The following is a 19,880-nucleotide window of genomic DNA, read 5'->3' on the forward strand; positions in this document are numbered from 1 at the left end:
AAGCGCTGTCAAACAACATGCACTCCTCCTTACCTTGGGTCTCTAATGACCCTATACACATTTGGTTCTTAACCATGATCATTTCTTATTCATTTTATTTTTTACACTGTATATAAAAGAGAGATTGAGGAATCCTAAAGAGGTGTGGGAACAACTCCAAGTGCATGAGGTATGGGGGTAGAATGTGTTCCTGGGTCACTAAAGACCTGAGGTATGCGTTTAAAGATGTGTTCTCACAATTCGATTACAGTAGCTTAAACTTTATTGTCTTTGTGCAGAGTACAATGCAGAGAACGAATAAGCCTAATACTGTAAATACAGTTATGTACTTATGAAGTTAGTTTTAGTCTATTGGGTTTCAACCCTGTTTCTGGGCACCTCCTCCAATTTTATTCAGTTTTCCATATTTTTAACAGAATCAAATGCTGTCACGGTTCCAGCATTTGTGCCGCTCATATCATTGTTTGTTTTCTCTCCCTTGTGTCTCACAGGTGAAGCCGGCACATGTGATCAACGTTTCACAGCCATGAATTACTCGCCCGTTTCCACCTGCTTCACTCTGATTGCACTCCCTACTTATTCCTTGAGTGTCCCTCTTTCTTTGCCAGTGTATTGTTCACTTTAACGTTAACTGTGCTCTCTTGTGTAGTTGGAGCATGCTCGTGTCTCTGATGGTTGCCTGTCTGTAGAGGTGCGGTTACCTTCCCGCTTGCTGTCGCTCACACTAGTTCAATGCCCATTTCATGAAGAGGAGGATTCCTCTGTATTTCCCAGTGTCTTGGGAGAATCGTCTGGGCTTTGCTTTGTACCACACCAGCTTTAACAGACTCTCTTCAGATTGCTGCAGACTACAACAATGCACACACTCTTCTTACTAACACACTCTTCAATAGCCCTTAGAGGCTCGTTCGATCTGCCATCTACAGCCAGCACTGGAAGCGCTTTTCCTTGACTCTCATTTTTTGTAAATAAATCCTTTTGAACTGCCATCTCTGCTTTAGTCTTTTGAGAATGGACGTAATGGTTTGGGAATTTGGGCCAGATTTACATTTTAGTGTGTTAGCAACTGAGAAAAGCTGTGATTGCAAATTGTATAACAGTACATTGCAAATACAATTTTCTCGAAGTCAGGAGTCACAGGACATTCCTGCATAGAATAACAATTTGTTTCTGTTGATTTTTGCTGTATGTATTATTATTATAAGAACACTAAAATGCAAGAATAAAAGACTTCATTGGCATATTTATCACTGCAGTGACTACAGCTGAAATCCATCACAGAATAAATACAGTTACAATGTAAACTTGCATAACTTCTTTTGTTTTAGTCCACATGAGATTCAAATGCCCTGCCAGCTGAAGACGCCCTTTGATTGTTCTTCCATGATCTCTTTCATTTCTTCAGCATCTCTGTCAAAATGTTGCTGATCTGGATCTGGAATGCTCTTACGGGGTTATTGTCTGGAAGATGATTAAAAACTGAATTTGTACACTTCGCTAAATACACTTAAACATACTATATGTAAATGTATTTTTCTTTATTTGAAGAGTAGGTGATACCTCAGTTGTTAATCCTTGCTTTGGTATGTAGCCTGAGAACATTTTCCCTCTTCAGGCAGAATTCCAAAATTGTCTTTGCACCAATTCTCAAAGCACTGCTGAGCTTCTTCTAGTTCCCGTTTCTCTGTACCTCGATAGTACACTCTCACAAGCTTTTCATAAAACTTCACCGGCAGGAAACTGGACACCTGTCAGTACAAGAGGTGTCTGACAATATGGCCCGATATGGACTATTTGCATGTTTATATGGACAAGAGGCGTCCTTTTCTAGAGACATATTTATGTGTACAGTACTTATAATTTATTTAATCTGAATTGTTTGCCATGGATACCTGATATTTCCTAATCTTGAAGGCTTTGGTCGGATCCCTCTTGCTGTAGAAATAGACGTTGTCAATGGGATTTTACCCTTCATGCCATGATCCATATTGACGACCTGGATAAGCAGAGATTTCAAATGCTATCGCAACTCAACCAGCAAAGCTAAAATGTTAAGATCAAGCTGGAAACAAATGTTTTAAATAACATACAGCAACCATGAAATCCAGTGTATTTTTAGACCATTTCTCCACAGCAGTCATCCAATTATCCTTCAGTGTTTTCTGGAGGATTTGAGAGTCAGAAGTCAGTCTATAATCAGTTTTAGATACAAGTAAAAACTGATGATGTGAGGCTGAAAGATATCTTATTTTTCAAATGTGTCTTTTTGTACAAACTATTGAACATTACTGGTGGGGTTGCCACAATATCACTTTGCTTTAATAAGAAAGTATCTGCCAAACAACATTTCAATACAACTATAAATGTGTTCATTGATCCATCTGAAAGACAGATATCTGTTTTAATGATACAATGTCAGAATGTCTCAGTCCAACCTTTGAGATGTCTTTATGTTCAGCTTCTGTCAGTCTGGCTTCTCCAACAATCTTTGGCAGGCGTCTATTGACAATGTCCTCAAGAATCATTCGAGCATCTTTCAGGTTGTCGTCAGTGGAGTACAAGATCTTCTCAAATAAGTGATCTAATAGAAATATGAGAGTCTAATTAGATTTACATGTATTTTCTTTTTAATTAAAACCTGATATAAGTCCTCTAATGAACCATGATGACCTTGCATTTGTGTTCTCGAGCATTATTAAGAGTTAAATGTAAATATTTCCGCTGACCTGTGAGTTTAGTGTATTCCACCATGTTTTCTATGGCTGCTGAGATGTGGAGGTGTTCATTGGCTTGTAGAAAAGATTCTTTGATCCTAAAATGCAAAGAGGAACCAGCACGTTAACTTTTAAAGCAGAATTATACACAAATATTTATTTCATGACTTACAGTATTGTGACAAATGAAAAGTGCTTCACTATATCTCCAGGAACAGTCTCGTCAGAACAATGACACATCACACATACTGTAAACATAACTCACATGATTTCAATAATGCTGATAGTCTTGTGCTGGTACGCCTGGCGATGCAAAGTGTATCTAGTGCGAAACATGTCGTAAACATTATCTGCCTCCTGTTAGAGAAAGACAGAACAAACTGAAATGAGGTTTAATATTAATGATCTACAGCTAATGTTTAAGAAACTGTAAACCTTCTAAAATCACAAGCACATAAAAACAATCAGTTCATTTATTAATAGCTTCTATCAGTTCTTCATGATGGTCAGAAATGATAAGATATACTGTATTTTGCATGTTGCCACAGAGAGAAAGGATTTCAGATCTTGAGATATTACTGTAGATGATGAGCGGTTCAGTTGTTTTGGACGTTTTAGATTTGGATGTGAATAAGAATCGTATTTCATAACATGTTTTTGGTGCTTGGGCAGTCATGCTGAATTCACAGCTCAACATGTTTTTCATTATTTCTGACAAGGGAAATCTGCTGTAATAGATAAAGAACATCCTAGAAACACGTTCGCAACATTTATTTAATAATAATCAAAATAATAATCAAAACATCTCAAGTATGATCTGTTTTGACAAAAAATGGTTGAACACAGACTAATGAATTCAACATTTTAGCTAATTCGATTCTGCTTTCAGCTTCCAATAAGAGTCTAGTACGGCACATTTTAAGACATTTTCTCATGTTTAAATCCATTCCACATAATTCTACAGATTTCAATGAAAATCATGTCTGCAGATTCCCTCTGAGTCCTGTAATGAGCAAAAAAGATGAAATGTTTCATGTAAAGTACCTTGTCCCTGAAGCAGATAGAATGAGATTTCTTCTCTCCTGTTTCCACTTCACACACTCGTGCAAATTTCAACAGGCGTTGATGGTCAAAGCTGTTGCCGATGCCAAGGTGATGACAGTCTCTATAAAATAAGGAGATGGAAAAACAACTAATTTACTCATTTATCTTCAATCCTCGTATTCTGGCAAGTGTAACACAAGTTGTATGTATACAGTTTATAATAATTCATAATTATTATAAAATCTATCAAATATCACGATTACCGGGCAAAATAGTCCCATTTGTCAACATCAATGCCGTTCCGTTTATTTGCCACAATCTCATACAAGAAGGATTTATGTTCAGGTCTGCCTCTTGCTGACCACTGGAAAATAATGTAGAAACAACTTTCAACAACTCATTTTAAACTGCACAATCTGGTGGAAATTGGTTGCAATGGACGGTCCCAGAACTGTGTACCTCTCCAGCTGAACTATCCACACCCTGAATTAATTCCTCAATAAAGGGAAGATCCTCATCTGGATTCAATCCATAGTTTCCCATCACCTCTTTCAGTCCATTCTGATCAACCATGTGCTGAAACATCTGAATCGACGCCATCTCGTGCTTAAAGTAACACACATATGTTCACAGATGCTTTACAGATCACACATATTATAAATCATGTACTGTATAACGGGTTATACAGCCATCAATTTAAAGATAATGTATAGACTAAGGAGTTTTGTATCCAAAAGCAAACAGGAATTTTGATGTTTCATGTGGGATAACTTTGGAAATAATTAATGGTTCGATTTTTGATGCAATCACAAATGCAAGTTTATGAAAAAGGTCTTTATGAAATCCCACTCTTGCTATAATGTGACCTTCAGAGCAAAACATTTGCACCTATTGTGCACTATATGTTTTTTGTCTGCTGATTTTCTTCCCTTGTGCTCGTCTGCACAGCCCCATATTCCTTCTGGTGTGTTACAAGAGCCGCTGTACAACTTCAGATGAAAGGTGCATGTTCAGAGTTCATCTCAACTAACAGAAGGGATAAAGACATGGACTATTTCACTAAAGCTGCCTATATTATATTATATTATATTATATTATATATCTAATTCTCATTGGCCTTTTGTTTGGGCTCCAAGAGCGACCCCTAGTGTCACTACATCGACACAACATCGAGTGACTGACAGAAGGGAAAATGTTCTTTGGGGTAAAAAACACTTTTGATGTGATTTTCTCCCAAAACACCAAATATCAACAAAAACTGCCACTTTTCTATACACCTGTTTGCCGTGAGATCAATGTCTAAAGTTTCTATTATTTTAGTAATTTGATGATCTAATATTTAGCAGTTTTTAAAATAATGCACATTTATGTCTGTAATTATCACATTTATTTGAAGACAAAATACAAATATGCAAATTTCAGTTCTGTAAACGTTTATTAAATCAAAAGTTCTCTTTTATTTTTAATGAATGTCCAATAAGTGAAAGGATAGTATTTGGGGTTAAAGTTCCTATAAAACACGATGTTTTTCTGAAGTTATGAAGAATGATCAAAGTCGGCTCACATTGTCTGATTCACTCACAACAGAGATTCGCTTGTTTATATAATTCATGAGATGTTATAAAATGCCAAATGTGATTGAAATTAACAGCAAAGGATCGAAAAACATTTCTAAACATTATATTCATTTGTTATAAGAAAAAAATCATCTTGTTGTCTCAAAAGTGTTTGCATAAGTGGACAAATGTTCTCTATAACTATTGTCCCTGTATCTGCATTATAACAATATAACCCATATAAAAGACTTCCTCGCCATCTTTTTATTATTAATCTTGACACTTGCTTGATGCAAACTTTATGAGCAGAAAAAGTGATTTTTGTAAAGGTGTGTCTTTAGCCCGTTGCAGAGGCGTAGGTTTGATTTTGAGATTGGTGGGGACATCCCCGGAGGATTCGATTCAGGAAATGAAATGAATGGGACAATGTATTAAGGTTATTATTTTACATTGCAGAATTCATTAATTAACACATTAAGGTCAATGTTACAGGTTTAACAAATAATGACAAGGAGGCAGTTTAACAGACTTATTAACTTTAAACTTTAAATTTTTTTATGTTTTTTTTCTTCTTCCCACTCCTTTTCAAATATGTAATGGACAATGACAGGAGTTAAAAAGTCTATGGCTGTAACTATTGTTAATTAATTTGTTGTGTTATTCTTATCACTTTGATTTGTCTTTTTGATTTTCATTTTCTTTTCGGATGTTCTTTTTACATAAATTCGAAATAAACTTACAACAAAAAACAAAAACAAAAAATCCGCTCATAGTGTAATGCAATAATGAATTCTGTAATGTTACAGGCAACAAATAATGACAAGGAGGCAGTTTGACAGAGACTTAACTTTGTGTCTACTGTCTTCTTTACTATTTGAAGAAGCCAAACACATACCTACGTCTGTCATTAACAGAAATGAACTGTTGGCATATTTGTTTGACATCAACTTTGTCCAGTTTGTCCTGGTGGACATGGCACACAGCAATACTGTTAAGTCTCACTTGTGCCATTGTTGATCTGAGCTATGTTTTCAGTCTCCTAAGAGCACTGAAACTTCTTTCAGCCTCAGCTGATGAGACAGGGATGACTAAAAGCAGCCTAACAAGTGTTTCAACTTGATCAAACAAGCCTCTCACTTCAATAGCCATTCCTCTCATGATATTAGCCACTTCAGTACTTGATTTGAAAGTATTATTAGTCCAAAACATGGCTAACTGGACTGTTAGATTATCCCTGTTCAGTTCTGGATACTGATCAACAATGTCATTTACCTTTCCAGTCAGTAGTGTTTCCTCTAGCTTCTGCAAGACATCTAGATCTGGTTGGTTGAAGAACCTGTCCTGAAGCTGAGCATCAATACAATCTATCATTTTATAGAACTCTGTTCTATAATGCTCCTCAGCTGACTTGGGGGTGTGCTGGCTCGCCCCACCAGTGTAACGTTTTGGTGGCTGTCTTTGGTGAGGAATCTGAATAGACTCAATCCCAAGGGAGTCAACCATTGCCACTGCTTTCTGAAAAACCTCCTGAAAGCTGTCCTCATTTCTTTTGCCTTTTAGAGTAGATCTGACACACTCTATTGACCTTCTCATTCCTGCAATTGTTTCTGTCCGTTTTTGCAGGGACTTGTTCAGACACTCTAACTCATCAATCCCTTCTAATGCCAAAAAAGTCCAAGCACAGTTTTCCCTTTTCAAATCTCTCTCGTAGTCCATTTGCCCTCACACCCGTGTTAGATCCATTTGATGCCATCTCCTCCAAGCTAGATAAAACACTCTCATACTGAGACAGCACTGCTCTGATAGCTTTTCCTCGCACTGTCCACCTGGTTGGGCACAGTGGTCTGAGTGATATCGACTGTCTTTCTGAACCTGCTGCTACTGCTGAAAATAAGGCCTTAAATTTCCCAGACTGGTGGCTTAATGTCCCTAGCTCATGGACCCACTGCAAGACATCACGTATCACTGGACTGGCTAGGCAAGCAGACTGTGTGATCAAGTTAAGACAATGTGACCCACAATGTACATGCAAAGCCAATGGCTGCTGTCTTTTAAGTTCTGCTTGTGCTCCTGAATGTCTTCCTGACATATTGGCAGCACCATCATATGTCTGACCCCTTAGACAACTCATAGGAATATTTAGCCTCAAGAGGACATCCGCAGCCACCCTAGCAATTTCCACTCCAGTAGTCCCTGGAACTTCATATAAACCAACAAAAACCTCTTGTGGTATCAGGTCATGGTCCACATATCTAAAACAGATAGATTCTTGCTCTATCCTGATACATCTTGAGTGCCATCTATAATGAGTGAGTATTGCAAAACTGGTAGAGACTGGATAGAGACTGCAATACGTCTGACAATCCAGTTTCCTAACAATTGCAAAATCTCATTTTGCACTGGAGGAGAGGTATAGTCATGACAACGGGATAGCCAACTAGAGAGACTAGCATCATCTTTGGCTTTAAATTTCAAAAGCTGAAATAGATTCCCAACTTGGGTCTCATGGCCCCGCAGTGCCAGACCCTGCCTAGCTGAACTTACAATATTTTGCAGGCAGTGCCTAGCATTATCTTGTTGCTTTGCCCAGGCACTTGAGAGTTGTGCATCTACTGGGTTTGCTTCTTGAGCACTAACTGTGACTGCATGATGGTGGGATTTACTATTCTGGTGGCGTTCAAAGCTAACAAGAGCATTCTTCCAGTTACTAAATCCCTTTGAGGAAAACGCAGGGTCTGCTTTTTTGGACAGTGTATTTTTATTTATTGTGTATGTTTTCACACAGTAAAAACAGAGAATTCCCTTCACAGTGGGGCTATAGTGAAGCCATGGATACGGCTTGTACCAATTTTCCTGAAAATGGAGGACCCTATTTGACAGCTTTTGAACTGCAATGTTCTTGGGGTGAGGTTGGTTTGGCTTGATGTCAAAGTCCAGAATATCTCCAGTTCTACACTGTTCTTCATTGTTGTCTCTCTGTTCTTTGATGTCATCACTTTCACAGCTACTCTGTTTATTGCTGTCTACAGATGGACCAGCATCCTTAAAAATACACCACAGTACACAATTAACCACTCTGTATCAACTACCACATTTGAAAAATACATCTACACACTGATACAGCTAGTAACCACTTTATGCCCATATTATTAAAACCATGTATGATGAGTGATTAATAAACCTCTTAATATACCAGTGCAACCTCAATGTAATACAAAACAAATATCTACATTTACTCTTATGATTACATTGTTACTGTAACGGTTACCCTGTCTTGTCCCTCTGTTGCCCTTGTTAATTTGCCTTTGATTTCTGTTAATCACCTTGTTATCTTGTTTGAGTTCTGTTCTTTCATTGGCCCCTTTTCCCATGTTTGTGTATTTATACCCCGTGTCTTTGTTCAGTCTTTGTCGATCGTTGTTTGATGTTAGCCTGATGTGTGCGTCTCTCCCTTGTTCCCTGTTTGTCTCTACCGTGGTTACCTTAACTAGTTTATGTTTCTTTTCCCCATCGTGGGTTGTTCTTTTGTTCATTTAGTGTTTTGTGATCAAATAAACTCAAACTGCGTTTGGATCCGCATCTCCTCGTCAGCCTCGTTATTCAAACGTTACAGAACGATCGAACACACAATGGATCCAGCAGTTTTTCGGGCGAACTACGAACTGCTCAGCCTGAAGCAAGGGGACCGACCTATAGAAGACCACATCCACGACTTTCTGGTTCTGGCAAACGTTTCAGACTTCCCTAATTTCTCCCTTGTGGTCTTCTTCCGAGGCAACCTGAGTGACGGGCTGAAGGAGCGGCTGCCACCGGCAACGAGCGACTGGACGCTCCGCGCGTTCGTTGAGGAGACCCTACAGACCTGCGGTTCTCATTTAACAGTGGACATCATCGAGGAGAACCCCGTAGCGCCTCCCGCAGAATTGACCCTCCATTCGCCCGTGGTTCGTCCTTTCACGCCTGTCAACGAGCCAGCGCGGTCCTCTTCGTCTGCCCGGAGGAGGAGGAGAAGACAAGCTTCCGCCTCCCGGCCCACGCCGGCCCCGGTCTGCGAGCCAGAGCCCACGCCTGCCCCGGTCTGCGAGCCAGCGGCCACGCATGTCACAGTGAGCGAGCCAGCGGCCACGCATGTCACAGTGAGCGAGCCAGCGGCCACGCATGTCACAGTGAGCGAGCCAGCGGCCACGCATGTTACAGTAAGCGAACCAGCGCCTACGGCCTCTACCGTCAGCAAGCCTGAGCCCTCGTCAGCCACGGTGAGCGAGCTAGAGCCCTCGCATGTCACTGTGAGCGAGCCTGAGCCCTCGACTGTCCCCGAGCCAGTGCCTGTAGCCTCAGACGTCAGTGAGCCAGTGCCGATAGCCTCAAGCGTCAATGAGCCAGTGCCGTTAGCCTCAAACGTCAATGAGCCAGTGCCTGTAGCCTCAAATGTCCCTGAGCCAGCGCCTGTAGCCTCGACCGTCCCTGAGCCAGCGCCTGTAGCCTCGACTGTCCCTGAGCCAGCGCCTGTAGCCTCGACCGTCCCTGAGCCAGCGCCTGTAGCCTCGACCGTCCCTGAGCCAGCGCCTGTAGCCTCGACCGTCCAAGAGCCAGCGCCTGTAGCCTCGACCGTCCAAGAGCCAGCGCCAGTAGCCGTGACCGTCCAAGAGCCAGCGCCAGTAGCCATGACCGTCCAAGAGCCAGTGCCAGTAGCCAGGTCCGTCCAAGAGCCAGCGCCAGTGGTCATGCCCATCCTAGAGCCAGCACCTCTCGAGTCTTCCAGGGCTCCTCCTCCCGAGCTTTCCAGAGCTCAGCCATCCGAGTTTCCCGAGCTTTCCAGAGCTCAGCCATCCGAGTTTCCCGAGCTTTCCAGAGCTCCGCCATCCGAGTTTCCTGAGCTTTCCAGAGCTCCGCCATCCGAGTTTCCCGAGCTTTCCAGAGCTCCGCCTTCCGAGTTTCCGAGCTTTCCAGAGCTCCGCCTTCCGAGTTTCCGAGCTTTCCAGAGCTCCGCCTTCCGAGTTTCCCGAGCTTTCCAGAGCTCCGCCTCCCGAGCTTTACAGAGCTCCGCCTCCCGAACTTTACAGAGCTCCGCCTCTCAAGCCTCTCGAGCCTTCCAGGGCTCCGCCTCTCAAGCCTCTCGAGCCTACCAGGGGTCCGCCCCTCAAGCCTCTCGAGCCTCCTAGGGCTCCGCCTCTCAAGTCTCTCGAGTCTTCCAGGGTTCCGTCTCTCAAGCCTCCCGAGCTTTCCAGAGCTCCGCCCTCCGAGCTTCCCAGAGCTCCGCCTCTCAAGCCTACCAGGGCTCCGCCTCTCAACCCTCTTGAGCCTACCAGGGCTCCGCCCCTCAAGCCCCTCGAGCCTTCCAGGGCTCCGCCCCTCAAGTCTCTCGAGTCTTCCAGGACTCCGTCTCTCAAGCCTCCCAAGCTTTCCAGAGCTCCGCCCCCTGAGCTCCCCAGAACTCCGCCTCTCAAGCCTTCCAGGGCTCCGTCCCTCAAGTCTCTCGAGTCTTCCAGGACTCCGTCTCTCAAGCCTCCCAAGCTTTCCAGAGCTCCGCCCCCTGAGCTTCCCAGAACTCCGCCTCTCAAGCCTTCCAGGGCTCCGCCCCTCAAGCCTCTCGAGCCTGCCAGGGCTCCGCCCCTCAAGCCTCTCGAGCCTGCCAGGGCTCCGCCCCTCAAGCCTCTCGAGCCTCCCAGGGCTCCGCCTCTCGAACCTCTTGAGCCTTCCAGGGCTCCGCCTCCTGAACCTCTCGAGCCTTCCAGGGCTGCGCCTCTTGAGCCTTCCAGGGCTCCGCCCCCCGAGTCTCCTACGGCTCCGCCCCAGAGCCTCTTGAGCCTCCTACGGCTCCGCCCCCAGAGCCTCCTACGGCTCCGCCTCCAGAGCCTCCGATTGCTCCGCCTCTCGATCCACTCAAGCCTTTGACGGCTCCGCCCCCAGAGCCTCTTGAGCCTCCTACGGCTCTACCTCTCGAGCCACTCAAGCCTTCGACGGCCCCGCCCTCAGAGCCTCCCGAGTCTCCTATGGCTCCGCCACCCGAGCCTCCCTACGGCTCCGCCGCTCGAGCCACTCAAGCCTTCGGCGGCTCCGCCCTCAGAGCCTCCTATGGCTCCGCCTCCCGAGCCTCCTCCGGCACCGCCTCTCAAGCCACTCAAGCCTTTGGGCTCCACCCTCAGAGCCTCCTACGTCTCTACCCCAGAGACTCCAGAGTCTTCCTGGTCTCCGCTCCTAGAGCCTCCCACGGTGCCGCCTACCTCGGCTCCGCCTCCTGAGCCTCTTTCAGCTCCACCTCCTGAGCCTCCCGAGCCTCTCCCGGCTCCGCCTCCGAAGCCTCCATTGGCTCCGTCTTCAGAGCCTTCATCGCCCTCGCCTCCTTCGGCTCCGCCTCCTGAACCTCCTTCAATTCCTCCTCCGGAGCCTCCCGAGCCTCTCCCGGCTCCGCCTCCGAAGCCTCCATTGGCTCCGTCTTCAGAGCCTTCTTCGCCCTCGCCACCTTCGGCTCCACCTCCATTGGCTCCGCCTTCTGAGCCTTCTACACCATCGCCTCCCTTGGCTCCGCCCAACACTGTTCCGCCTCCTGACCTGCCCAAGGCCTTACCACCTGAGTCTGCCATGGCCCTGCCTAAGCCTCCTTTGGTGCCGCCTCCCAAGTCTTCTACGGCTCCGCCTCCGAAGTCCTCCTTGGCTCCGCCTCACACGGCTCTGCCAGCCTCTGTCCTGTGGCCTCTTCCCAGACCTCCTGACCCAGTCCCAGTCCCGTGGCCTCTTCCCAGGCCCCCTGACCCAGTCCCTGTCCGGTGGCCTCCACCCAGGCCTCCTGACCATGTTCCCGTCCTGAGGCCTTCCCCCAGGCCTCCTGACCCAGTCCCTGTCCATTGGCCTCCTCCCTGGTCCCCCAAACCTGTCCTTGCCCTGTGGCCAGCTCCCAGGCCTCCTGCACCTTCCCTAGCCCGGTGGCCAGCTCCCAGACCACTGAAACCTGTCCCCGCCCGGTCGATACCACCCCGGCCTCCTAAACCTGTCCCTTTGTGCCCCCATGGACTGCCTGGTTGTCCCTTGTGCCCCCGTGGACTGTCTCATCTCCCTTTGTGCCCCCCGTGGACTGTCGCATCTCCCTTTGTGCCCCCGTGGACTGTCTCATTTCCCCTCGTGGCCCCCCCCGGACTTCCTGCCTGCCCTCTGTGCCCCTTGGACTGCCTCCTTGTTCTTGTGCCCCCCCTGGTCTGCCTGTCTGCCCCCGGTGCCATCATTTTGTTCTCTGTGGGTTTTTGTGTGTTATTAAGGATCGTCTGGTATCCGATCCTTAAGGGGGGGGCTATGTAATGGTTACCCTGTCTTGTCCCTCTGTTGCCCTTGTTAATTTGCCTTTGGTTTCTGTTAATCACCTTGTTATCTTGTTTGAGTTCTGTTCTTTCATTGGCCCCTTTTCCCATGTTTGTGTATTTATACCCCGTGTCTTTGTTCAGTCTTTGTCGATCGTTGTTTGATGTTAGCCTGATGTGTGCGTCTCTCCCTTGTTCCCTGTTTGTCTCTACCGTGGTTACCTTAACTAGTTTATGTTTCTTTTCCCCATCGTGGGTTGTTCTTTTGTTCATTTAGTGTTTTGTGATCAAATAAACTCAAACTGCGTTTGGATCCGCATCTCCTCGTCAGCCTCGTTATTCAAACGTTACAGTTACCAGCCTAGGCCTCACCTGTGACCCTGCCTCTCTTCCTGAGCTACTACCTTGCAGGACTGTTTCGGTCACCTGATAGAATGAAACAATGTATGCATATGAAAAATGAGACAACAACTTGTGCCTAATCAAAGCTCTCATTTCAAACACACATTGAAGAACTATAGCAGATCATCTGCCTAACAGTTGTAACAATAATGAATCTCACTACTAACATGTCAACATCATGTCATAGCTTGACCTCACCTGTGACCCTGCCTCTCTTCCTGAGCTACTACCTAGCAGGACTGTTTCGGTCACCTCAGCTGGCAAAATAACACATTGAGGGAATTAACAGTGAGGGAAAACATTTATGGCTAATTATTATTTTTACAATTGTTGATGACTCTACACTTTAGCAATTGAGAAAATATTTTAAATGACTTACTTGTGTTTGTTTTAAAGTAGCTCCTAATGTCTACTTTTCTTTTTTTAGCAGCCATCCTGACTCAGCACATCAAAAAATTAGCCTAATTGACAAACACATGTTTGTTTCACTATATTTTTAAGCTCAGGACATTGCAGACTTCCACTTTTTTTTTTTTTATCAAGTTAATGATTCATATTTTAAACGACCTAGACCAAGCCCCACCCCAAAACACAACCCTTACAGAAACTTGTGCAAAACACTGGACTTAAATAGAAACATGATTTGTCAGATTTATACACCTTTTTAAATAGCAAGCACATATGAAATAGCCTGTTGTCATGATCTTTCATTTTAAGTGCCCATCACACACGCTCGCACGCACGCACGCACACACACACACACACACACACACACACACACACACACACAGTTTAGGTTTGCTATTTATCCCGTGATTGTCATACATTGAAAAAAACTGCACTGTCCCATAATCAATATGTGACGCCGATTTGTCCCGTGATTTTTGTTCACAGAGCTGTTGATTTCTCCCACTTACCGCTTCTAGGTTTCGGAGGATCTTTGGCGCTTCTCACAACCAAATTAAGCTACAGCCTTTCACAAGTTAGAAAGAAAAAGGAAAGCCAATCGGATTAGCGATGTCGGTTCGCGAGGCGGGACTTATAATAGAGAACCACGTGTACCAGGAATTGCGCCTTTTTCACAGAACTCTCGAGTGGTTTTATATATACATATAATTTATTTTTTATATAAAATTGGTTTTATATATAAATATATTTAATTTTTATATAAAATTGATTTTATATATAAATATATTTAATTTTGTTATCGAAATTATTGCTGGGGCAAATCAGTGGTCATTGGATATTGGTAGGGACACGTCCCTAGCGTCCCTACCAAATTCTACGCCCCTGGCCCGTTGTATTCTGCCTAACCGATCGTTTCTCTTCAAACTCGTCATCTTTAATGTCGTGCAGCAGGAAGTTCATTCACTTGCTTTGGCGACACATTCAGGTAGAAACACGTAATTCTTGACTTGTTGTTTTTTTTATTTAATTTTTTTTTTCTCTTTTTTTTATTTTTTTTATTCAACAATTGCACAGTTTACAGAAACATTCATCTCCATTATAAAAATAATACATTGTGCCGTTTCCAACATTGCGGGTGTTTTAATATAAACAAAACATAAACAAAAGACTCACATCATCACATTTTGCCAGGGGAAGTACGGATTTACAAAAAGATATCAAATTGTTTACACACATTCACAGTTTTTGTTGACTTTTGATTAAGAGAATACTTAAGCGTGTTGACATATTGCTTGACCTCATTGTTTAAAGCAATAAAAGATGTTTTGGAATGCGCAAACTTGCATTTATGAATGTAGAATTTTGCCAAGATATTGTTTAAACACAAATCTTTATTTATTGATTACTGGTTTAATAATAACATTATTTTTGTTGACCAATTATTTAACAGGGATGGTTGTCTTTACTCTTATAATGAGTTTCTAGAAGAATACAAAATTCCTGTGTCTCCTGGAGATTATGCCAAAGTCTTTGGAGCAATTTCTTCTGGTGTTTGCATGTTAGAGCTCAACCAAGATTGGACACACAACAAATAACTTTGTTATCGCTGACTAACACTTCAGTTGGTAAGATTTGTTTTTCTTGTAACAATGGTAAGAACAATAAACTAATTAGATCCCTGTTCAAAACAGATATTATCACAGTCCCATATGTGGTTCAATACTGGAATAAATTTGTGAAAAACATTGACTGGAAGAAGGTCTGGCTCTTACCCAACCGATATTTGCTGACCAACAAAATTAGAGAAATATCGTTTAAAATAATTCATAAGTTTTACCCGTCTAATGATCATATTGTTAAAAAATGTAAAAAAAGACATTGATGTAATGTGCACTTTCTGCTCTATGAGTATTGAAACAGTTACCCATTTGTTTTAGCACTGCCCTTTTGTCCAAAGTTTCTGGTCTGATATTTGTAATTTTATTGCAGAAAAAATTGAGAAAGATTTCAAGTTGTTTTGGAAGGATGTTCTTTTTGGTCTTTATGACCTCAACAGAACTAAGACTAGGCCTAATGAAACTTTCATTATTAATCTCATTATTCTTGACTTGTTCTGACTCAAAGTGTTTTTCACGCTGTACGTCACTCAGACCCGCTGGTAAAACGAGCGCAATGAATCATCCAATCAGAGACGCTTGTGCTCCGTCACTCTACGTGTTGATTGGCTGATTTTTTTAGCGGCAACACGTTCAGTAGCAAACTTGATTCTTAGCGTTCACAATCTCCGGGGAAATCGCAGATTTAATGTCAGAGGAAAAAGAGACTTCTTGTTCAAATGCCACCAAAAACACTCTTTAAAATACTTTCGTGCTCAGAAAGAAAAGATTGTGATGTCTGTCATCGCTGGACTGATTCAGTGAAGAATGAGAGGAGACGATCAGAACATCGAGTTCAAGTAAAGGTTTGAAAACAACATATTAACATTAATCTGTGTCATGGATACTAGGCCACAGCGGTCGCTCGCATGTCATTGTTTCTGGTTGGTTTTACTTAAGTTACTTCAACACAAACCTTTTGCTGGCTTATGCTTTAATATTGGTTAGATTTAATATTTAGGTATTTATTAGTATTTTTCTGCTTTAAATTTGACTGTTGTTTGTATGTCACATTGTTGTGTCTCGAGGACTTTGACAGGAAACCCTTCAAAAGTAATATTTTAATCAAGTATGTTTGTACGGGAGAGGGTTCATGCTTACCTTCCACTGGGTACCTAACAAAGAGAAACCTGAATTAGTGAATAAGACCAGATTTATAAATGATTGTAAAACTACTGACTCAATTATACATTTGAACTGAAGTCACAAACACACATTACTGACCGCTTCACTGGACTTAATCTCAAGCAATTAATAATGTTATTAAAAATAATAATAATCAAGTGTAATTCTGTAAATTATTGTACTTTAAACCAGATACATCGGTCAGTTAATAGAAAATAAATAGAAATGTAATTTCTAAAATGACCTCAAGAGGGCGATATTTGCATGGCGTGCTGAATCTTTGTTCTTGGGTTTTTTATTTAAACAAATGTAATGAGCAATGTGACTCACCTGACATCCGGACTTCAGGGATAAACAGGATATCAAACAAATGAGAGAATGGACCATGACCTTCAAGAGAAAAAACAAATAAACAACTGAACTTTGTAAACTATGAAACAACCTCAATGTTTGCTTGAGTACACACTCAATTACACCCATTTATTTATTGAAGAAAAAAATCTTCTTTTTAAAAGATATTTTAATTCAGACAGAAGTTCTTGTGCCTCAAATAGACATCATACAATATAATGCACATATATGATCAATGAACACACCTAAATCATGGCACAAACCAGCAATTTGGACACACAGATTGTCTTGAGGAGTAATATTGAGGTCTGGCTGCTTCTCTTGTAGACTTCTTAACAGACATCCTGCTAAATACGCCACCCTTTCAAACACACAAACAACACCTCTTTAAATCACATTTAGGCCTCGACTTGAAATGATTTACTTGATTGATCAGTGGTAATTAAACTGGAGTTAAACGATTATTGTTAAATGTGTAGTATATTTTAAGCAACTGTATATTTGAACAGAATGCTCTTTAGTTTCTTTTTTCGTTTAGTATTTCACTCTATTCTGTGAACAGACCTTTTCATGGGCAATTTTAGCTTTTTCGTTATTTTAAATTAAAACGTTCTGTTTTGATTTTTCAGGTGACTGTTTCACATCTTTCCGTACATAAAGCGACCCAAAGCTTGGGAAAGGCACTACTGTACACATTTTTAAACAGAACCGTACATGACCGTCAAATAATTGTAAACCACTTACTAGTGATCGACCGATATGGGTTTTTTAATGGCCGATATCCAGAGAGCAGGACGGCAGAAGCAATGCCAATATATAACACTGTTTAGTATAGTAAATAACATAAATATCAAATTGCAAAAAATATATGTATATAAAAAAAATTGAAACTTTTATTTAGCACTATATTTACTCAGCACAAAACTTTCACTTTGTAAAAAATAATAAAAAAATGTATGTTGTATTTTAAATAGTAAATAGCCATTTCTTTTTTTTATTTCTGTTTATATATTTTATTGATATTTGCCTTTTTATCATTAGAAAAGTTACAGCGAGCTGTTAAGTGGAGAATATGTGCTTTAGTGGTAAATAAATGAGGATGCTGAAGCTGTGTGAGGTTTATTACATCTGTTTAAACGAGATATCTGCATATTTGCAGACAGTATATGATATTAGTAATATTGATATTTGCTTTTTTATCATTAGACAAGACAGTTAAAAGTTACAGGGAACTGTTGAGGAGAGAGTGGGAGGATGAAACAGACGAGCACGTTAACATTATGAGCTCAAACGCGTCTGTCTGATATGCGGAACATTAAAATGAGACCGTGTTGCACACCGGTCTTTTATTGTAGTAACACGATGACACGTAACAATAAAACAAACCGTGACTGGTCGTTTACACGTCTCAGTCGCTTCACATGCAAACAGCCGATTCTCAGAGCCATCAAGAAACAAATCGGCCAAATGGGAAAATGTATCAGCCTCTGCGAAATATCGGTCCACCACTTACCCAATGGAGTGTTCAAAGCGATTATGTGATGCTCCAGGATAGACCCAGTATACTGCTCCCAGTTGTTTAATATGACGGAGTCTCTGAAATTGAGGAGTATCAATAATCTTCACCAGCAGAGGATGAAGCTCAATTGAACCATGAATGGGGTCATTGAAAATCTGCAGGATATAAAAGACAATTCTTTGATTTTTAAAATCATAATTGAGTTTAATTTACAACCAGCTTTAAATTTGGTCAAATAACGGGAGATTAATTTTCTAAAACTAGAGGACAAATTATATGAATTATGTAGATTGATGATTTATGAGTATAAATATAAAATGAAGATGTGCTGCATTGATCAAATACATAAACTGTACAGTCAATGGGTGTATAAGAGTTATGTGCTTGATTAATTTTTATTGTTCTGTTTTTGCTCAATATTCAGTGAATTTACACATGAAACAACCCAGATTTATGCACATATTTAGTACTTTGCAAACAACTACAAATAACCTCTTATGTACTGTAAATGATTTCTGTGTTTTTACAATTCCTTATTTTGAATATCTTTCATAGGAACAGTTGTTTAATAGTAGTGTTTTAACTACTTAATCTTGATCTTCATTAGACCATTTGAATAATGAACTGCATTTAAATTGCAATAGCTGCAGTATTTGTTTATGTTTTTCACATTATTACAACACGTGTGCATGTAAATATTGAGCTTTTGCTCCGAATGGAAATCAGATGTTAAGGGTTGATCTTACCTTCATGTTTCCCTTTGTAAAGTTCATGCATTACTCCACAAACTCTTGTTTACTTTATTCACCAGACTAGATAAGGATGTTAATGACTGATGATTGGACATCAGGTGGTTCTTCTGGACCTTCAGACAGGATTTGATACAGTCAGTCAAACTGAGTGACTTTCTGTAAATACATATTTTCAAATATTGAGTCAACATAAATTCTTAATATAAATTACTTTGTAAAGGTTTGAAATATTGAGAAGTGCAATGGCTTACACTAATAACTATCTAACATTATTCCAAGCAATTAGTTCCATTTGCAGTGTCCATTGTAAGCTCAGCTACACAGTTCAATAAATCCACTTCAGAAACGTTGTTGAAATAAAAGATGAAAATCTAGATGTTTTTATTCCTTGGTTTCCAATTTACAAAAGAAAATGTGAGCTGAATAATACAATTACTTTGATTGCTAATAAAATAAAAGATTCTTAATAGAAATAGCTATAAGTTAACAGTTAGCAGGTAAGAAAACCGTTCGCTTCCACAGCTCTCAATATCTGAGTCACATAATAAGAATCAAGGTAATGTAGTCGGAGTTGGCCTGGCCTTAAAGAGGCAGTACACTGTTTTTACCAAATCTACAAGCACATGAATTATAGTATGCTTTTAACCTTTTAAGTATTATTTAACATTTTTAACCATTACATGAACTTATAAATGAAATTATTTACCTGTTTAACATTAATTCTTATTCACATTACTATGAATTATACTTTGGCCTCTACATACTTAAACCTTGTCTGTCAAGGTTGATGGTGATTATTTCATCTCCGCTTTGCCCTTTCTCTCTCTCTTTTTTTTTTCTTTCCCCAGCCCTAGAGAGGTGGGGAAAAGTGCCAAATGGGTAGCCCCTGAAGGGGGGGTAACCTCATGCTGGGGGTTCCCCGGCCTGAGGCAAAGGAGGGAGGAGTGTGACGAGGAGGACAGTGCCGGGCTCGCCTCCTTTTCACAGACTGGTGTTTGTTTTTTGCTAAATTACCATCTGACTTGAATAAATAATATTGAATTCATAAATGAACACACAACA

At 41.5% G+C, this 19,880-nt stretch overlaps 1 pseudogene; it reads right to left on the reverse strand.

The window, feature by feature from the left end:
• Positions 1 to 483: 483 nt before the first annotated feature.
• LOC127651257 (deoxynucleoside triphosphate triphosphohydrolase SAMHD1-like) lies at positions 484 to 19,295 on the reverse strand (annotated as a pseudogene).
• Positions 19,296 to 19,880: the final 585 nt, after the last annotated feature.

Source organism: Xyrauchen texanus, chromosome 11 (genome assembly GCF_025860055.1).
Source record: "Xyrauchen texanus isolate HMW12.3.18 chromosome 11, RBS_HiC_50CHRs, whole genome shotgun sequence".
NCBI classification, from domain to species: Eukaryota; Metazoa; Chordata; class Actinopteri; order Cypriniformes; family Catostomidae; genus Xyrauchen; species Xyrauchen texanus.